Genomic DNA, 7,384 nt, shown 5'->3' with positions numbered 1-7,384 from the left:
AATGCACAGTAGTGTAATCCCATAATCTGAGTGCATGAAAGGAGACAATATGTCAGTATGAACTACATTGGTGCCAGAAGACACAAATTGTGTGCTTATTGGCTGTATGACATTGGGCAAGTTGTTTTAACCCTCTGGCTTCCCATCTGTAAAACCATTTTCCATATAAAATGGTTCCCCATCTATAAAATGAGGGGATTGAACTAAATAAATCTGACATCCTATGAAATATTAAATCTACAATGCATAATAGGTGTCATGACAGTCTTTATTCAATAAATATTGTATGCTATTTTCTGGCCTTAACATGGAGACTATTAGATGAATTTCCTGTGCAGAAGGCTGTATTGGTCAATCAATAAATACTGACCATTTACTATAGTCAAGGCTCTTTTTAGGCATAAAAGGGGGTACAAAGAACTGGAGCTCATGCTCTAGATTGATTCAAGTACTATATGGTGAAAATGTAACTAGCAATGCAGATCAGTACACAGCATATGCTACCTTATTGTTAAAAGCTATGTAAATGTAGAACTCTGACTAAAGGGGAGATCACTACTGGTTAGGCTTTTTAGAGTAGGCTGAATGAATATAAAAAGGTCATCTAGTCTAGTCCTTTCAGACCCAATTTTGTAGCTGAGGAAATAGACCCAAGCCAGTCAGGTGAAAGAAGCTAGTGTCTGAAATAGGATTTGAATGGATGCCCTTGAGTTCCAGAAACAATACTCTTTATGCTATTTTGGATCTTCTTTTTTTCCTGATACATTTTTGTTGATGTCTCATGTTTATATCTCCTCTTTTCCCCCTCCCAGAGAGCCACCCCTTGTTCACTCCCATTTCTTTAATTTTTTTTTTCAATTAACAGTACAGGATAAGAAAGTAATTGAAGCAAAATAGTGAAGATAGAAAAATCCATGGAGTGTTTATCATCAGGCAACTGTGAGTAGAGTAAACTGGCTAGAACAGAGAATTCATGTAGGGTTACTCATGTAGGGAACTAGGAAAGGTAGTTTATAACCAACTTGTGGAAGGCCTTGAAGGAATTTGGACTTTTATCACATAGACAATTGAAACTACTAGAGGATTTTAAGCAGAGGCACTGTCACATGATCATGATAGTTTACGTTAAATTTATTTGGTAATGGTACCCCAGAGTGGACTGAAAAAGGAAGAAAGCAGAACAGCCAAAAGTCTATTACCATAGTCTAAGCCTGTGATGACAAGGGCCTAAGCTATGGAAGAAAAAGTAAGAATAGAATGGAAGGGGTGAGTGTGGGACACCCAGTGAAGGAAGAATCAACAATACCTAAGCTGCAAAGAATAACTAGGAGAATGGTGGTACCATTAATACAGTTTTAATGATAAGAAATAAAGTCAAATCTGCAGAGTAGGGGTAAGGGAGTTCAGTTTTAGACACACAGAAAGCAAGCACCGTATCTGAACCCAGATGCCCTGCACTGCACTGTTACTTAGAGCTGAAATATTTAATTTTTGCTTCACTTGTCTTTGCCAAGGAGAATCATCAGACTGAGAATGACTGAACAACAACCCCCAAAAATGATTAACAAAAAGTAGAAACAGAAAACAAATGAAGGGATCCTAAGAGATCTACCCAGCCGCCCTCACTGAGTTCAAGTCATGAGGCCCTGATGAACTACATCCTGGAGCACAGAAAGAGCTGGTGAACAGAGCTGCTGAGCCACTGCTGGCTTTCTTTGAAAGATCCGCAGAATGAAAAAGGTGCTTCATGACCAGAAAAAGGAAAATATTGACCTAATTTTTTTAAAGGAAGGTGGGGTTTGCAAATAAAAGGGCCAAATTTTTTAAAATATGCTATTAAGGAGTCTTCTCTTGGTTCTCCTACCTATCTTAACTCTCCTGCTCAGTCTTCTTTGCTAATTGGTCTCTCAAATTTCTCCCATTCCTCTACCCTCCACATAGCTGCCAGCTGAAGTAAAGGTCTAACCATTTTACTCTTCCACTCAATAATCTCCAGTGGCTCCCTATTGCCTCTAGAATCAAATATAAATTTCTATATTTGGCATTTAAAGTTCTTTACAACCTGACCTTTATCTTTCCAGTTTTATTTCACATAACTCCCCTCCACATACTCCATATGCCTGCCAATTTAGCCTTTTTGATATTCCTCACATATAAGACTCCATTTCCCATCACCAAGGCTTTGCATTGGTTGTCTACCATGCCAGGAGTCCTTCTCACCTCCACTTCTTGAAATCTTCAGTTTCCTTCAAGATTTAGCTTGAGCCCTACCTTCTACATAAAACATTTCCTGATCTTCCTCCCTCCCTAAACTAAGTTATATTCATTTTGTATATATTCAGCATTGTCTCATATATTTTAATGTTACCTCCCTCGTTAGAATGAAAGCTCCTTGAGCTGTCACTATTTCAATTTTGTCTTTGTATCCATAGCACCTAGGATACTGTCAGGCACATTGCAGGCACTGATTAAATGCTTGCTGGTTAATTGATTGGGTCATTAGACTGGTAAATCAGAGAAATGCTATAGATATAGAAGATGGATTTCAGCAAAGCATTTGGCAAAGTTTCTTAAGCTTTTCTTAGTAGACAAGATGGAGAGATATGAACTGGTTGACAGTCAAATGGATTGGAAACTGTTTGTATAACCTTACCCAAAGAATAGCCATTAACGGCTTTATATCAATCAGTCAGCCAATGAGCATTCATTATGTACCTACCATATGCCAAGCTTCATGATAAGCCTAAAATACAAAGAAAGACAAAAGACAGTCTCAGCTTTCAAGGGAGATAAGTCTAGTGAAGGAGGCAATAGGCAAACCACTATATACAAATAAGTTAAAAACAAGCTTAATTGGAGATAATAAATAAGGGAAAGGCACTAGCATTAAGAGTGATCAGGAAAGACTTCTTGTAGAAGATAGGATTTTATCTTGGACTAGAAAGAAGCCAGGAAATGGAGATAAGAAAAGGGGAAATTGCAGGCATGGGAAACAGCCAGTGAAAATTCATGGAGTCTGGAGAAGGAGTGTCTTGTTCAAGGAACAGCAAAGGGGGCAGTGTCGCTGGCAGAAGCTCCCACAACAAGGGTTCCCCATACTAAAAAAAAAAAAAAAACATAGTTAAGCAGTGTATTCCTCTGGTATCCTAGTATTATTGAGAAAAAGCGAGGAATGTCCAGAAAATATTGGGTAAAATCTTGGTAGTAAAATTTTGGGAAGACATGGGCAAGAGTTTCACAGGATGAGCAGGCATTGATGGATTGTGATCTTCATCACTGAAGGAAATAGCCTCTTCATGAGATGACAAATGCACTTGAGAATTTGAATACTAGTAGTTTTTTGGTTGATTTGATTGTTTTTTTCAAAAATAGTCTACCAAACCATAAAGGGGCTATGGTCTCAATTAGTAAAAAGAGCAACCAAAGCAACAGAATCAGGGATCCTTGAAGTGTACAAGTATATTTATTTACGAAACTTGCTAAATAAAGGAGGTGGCAAGTTAGACTTTGCAAAGCCCAAACCATCCAGGGCTTTGTGCAATAAAATTCAAGCCAAACATTAATAATTAACGGCATCCATTATCATTAGAAATACCATACCATGGTTCAAACTTCCATCTCCATTAACAGAGAAGGGAACAACAAAACATTACTCCGCTATTCCATGACATGAAGCTTGCCAATAGTTACTTGATTTGGGCCAAGTTACGATCTGTGCTCAGTGAGCAGTAGAAAATGCTGGTTTCATGTATTTTACTCTCCAGATTTCTCCTAGCTGGTGGTCTGAGAAGCTATTTAAAACAAAATGTGGAATTGTAAATGTTCCATATTTATTTTCAAAGGCCACCCTAAATCACTTTCCCATTTAAAATGAGTAATTTCAGTTATTTTTCAGAACCAAGATGACCCCAGGAAAGGAGAAAAGGCCCTCATGACCCTCTCATAGAGTTACACATTTGCTACGAACTCCACTGAAGCCAGAGGGTGAAAATAGTTGTTTAATCTCTAATAATTTTAATAAAATACAAATACATATATTATGTTCATAGAAAAATCTTGGTCAGTTTCTCATTTCATAACCAATAACATTTCATATGTCTCAAGCACTTTAAGGTTTACAAAGCACTTTTCTCAGATAACATATAAATTTTTATCCCCATTTTACAAAAGAGAAAAGTGAGGCTCTGAGAGGTTAGGTTAGTAAGCCATTATCATGCAGATAGGAAATATTTGAGGTATGATTTAAACCCAGGCCTAAGTGACTTTAACCCCACGTGTTATTCACTACTCAACACTTCCTCAAAACCACCACTGGGCTGTCTAAAAATATACATGCTTAACTATAGAAAAACATCCCTAGTCAATAAGTTGTATGAACCATGTATTACCTGTTCACATGCATTCCAAGAGTGTCTACACCTTCCCATTTGTTCCCTGTCTGACAACTCTCAAAGGATCTCTCTATATTCATTCCCTAGTCATATATATTCTCCATTTGTGTTTTCTTCTTCACTAGTGATTTTATCCTTATGTTTATGAGGAAAATATTTTTGTAACTTATTTTATTATGCTTGTCTCTTATTTTGAACAACAGAGCAAAACAACTTGTATAAATACCTGTATCTGGGCAATGACAAACAGGGAAAAGAGAAATATTTCCACTATTGAACCATGTTAGTTAAGGACAAACCCAGTGTATGCACCTGCTACAAGAGAATATCAGGCTTGCTAACTCAACGACTTCAATACAGAACTAAAGATATCTACGCTAATTGGCATTTTTACTGAACTGAGTCAGGAAAAACTGAGCCAAATTAAAACCTGAAAGATTTTTTTTATAAAGACACCAATCCCCACTTACACAAGAGGCAGGCCATTATAACATTATAAAATACTAAGAAATAAGATTAACGTAGGAAAACAATGGAAACTTTCCTATAGAGGAGCTCACAAAGGAAGGAAGGGTGGGCTAGGTCCTGCCAGTAAGTAGTATTCATTGACCCACATTCACATTTTAAACTGAAGCTTCTATTTTCAAATATAGAAGGAAACAAATCAAGCTCCTATGGGCACAACGGTCCCATTATTATCAGGATGAAGCCCTTTAAGGATGGGCACCCTCAAGATCCCTACTGGTTCCCTCAAGGCATTTTGGTGTTTGCTGCCATTCCTTCCACTCTATTGCAGAATGCTCTCCTGTTAGTTTTGTCTGTGACAATGAGGTGAACAGGAATCTCCAAAGCCTCAAGTAAAAATGACAATAATAATAATATTTATATATTGTTTTAAGGTCTGTAAAGTGCTTTACAAACATTATCTCTAAATCAATCCTCATAATAACCCTGTAAGTAGGTGCTATTATTATCCCCATTTAAAAATGAGAAAACTGAGTCAGGCAGAGGATAAATGACTTGCCCAGGCTCACACATCTAGTATCTGAGGCAGGATTTGAACTCTGGTCTTTCTGATTCCAGGTCCAGTGGTCTATGATTTCCGCTGGTCTCTAAAGTCTGGGCCCTCTCTGGTAATCTCAGCTGTTTTTGCATCAATTGACTCCCCGAGAGGGTGGGAAATTAGGACTGAATAAACATATTCCTGCCTCAGTGGTCTTATAGAGTATTGGGATAAAAATAAGATTTTGGGTTGGCCTTTCCCCCCTTTCTCTAAGTAGTACATAGTGTTCATATATATGTTATCTTGTTCCTCCAATAAAATCTGAGTCTAATCCTTTACTTTGACATGAAGATGCACCTGGATTTGGAACTTTATACTTCCAAATAAGTGGGTCCTGCCAAGCCAGATATATATCTATATCTATATATCTATCTAGATAGATAGATATAGATATAGATAGAGATAGAGATAGAGATAGAGATAGAGATAGAGATAGAGATAGAGATAGAGATAGAGATAGAGATAGAGATAGAGATAGAGATAGAGATAGAGATAGAGATAGAGATAGAGATAGAGATAGATAGATATAGATATAGGTATAGGTATAGATATAGATATAGGTATAGGTATAGATATAGATATAGGTATAGATATAGATATAGATATAGATATAGATATAGATATAGATATAGATATAGATATAGATATAGATATAGATATAGATATAGATATAGATATAGATATAGATATAGATATAGATATAGATATAGATATAGATAGATAGAGATAGAGATAGAGATAGAGATAGAGATAGAGATAGAGATAGAGATAGAGATAGAGATAGAGATAGAGATAGAGATAGAGATAGAGATAGAGATAGATAGAGATAGATAGAGATAGAGATAGAGATAGAGATAGAGATAGAGATAGAGATAGAGATAGAGATAGAGATAGAGATAGAGATAGAGATAGAGATAGAGATAGAGATAGAGATAGAGATAGAGATAGGTATAGGTATAGGTATAGGTATAGATATAGGTATAGGTATAGGTATAGGTATAGGTATAGGTATAGGTATAGGTATAGGTATAGGTATAGGTATAGGTATAGGTATAGATATAGGTATAGGTATAGATATAGGTATAGATATAGGTATAGGTATAGGTATAGGTATAGGTATAGGTATAGGTATAGATATAGATATAGATATAGATATAGATATAGATATAGATATAGATATAGATATAGATATAGATATAGATATAGATATAGATATAGATATAGATATAGATATAGATATAGATATAGATATAGATATAGATATAGATAGAGATAGAGATAGAGATAGAGATATAGATATAGATATAGATAGATAGAGATAGAGATAGAGATAGAGATAGAGATAGAGATAGAGATAGAGATAGAGATAGAGATAGAGATAGAGATAGATAGAGATAGATAGAGATAGAGATAGAGATAGAGATAGAGATAGAGATAGAGATAGAGATAGAGATAGAGATAGATATAGATATAGATATAGATATAGATATAGATATAGATATAGATATAGACAGATATATATAGATGCACATGTATATACACATACACACACACACACACACAGAGAGAGAAAGACCTGACAATTCCATCATGAGAATCACAAGATGATTGCACATGTATATACACATACACACACACACACACACACAGAGAGAAAGACCTGACAATTCCATCATGAGAATCACAAGATGATTTAGGAGATTGGAGACAATGATTAAATAATATAATGTATAGCAAGTGTTAGCTAACATTTTATTGTTGTTACTGTTATTGTTTAGTCATTTTGTATTCACGTCCAACTCTTTGTGACCTCTTTTGGGGTTTTCTTGGCAAAAATGCTGGAGTGGGTTGCTATTTCCATCTCCAGCCTATTTTACAGCTGAGGAAACTAAGGCAAACTGGATTAAATGACTTGCCCAGGGTCACACAG

The sequence above is a fragment of the Phascolarctos cinereus genome, unplaced genomic scaffold (assembly GCF_003287225.1).
Source record: "Phascolarctos cinereus isolate Bilbo 61053 unplaced genomic scaffold, phaCin_HiC Scaffold_4;HRSCAF=312, whole genome shotgun sequence".
NCBI lineage: Eukaryota > Metazoa > Chordata > Mammalia > Diprotodontia > Phascolarctidae > Phascolarctos > Phascolarctos cinereus.
Note: the sequence above shows the minus strand (reverse complement) of the source record.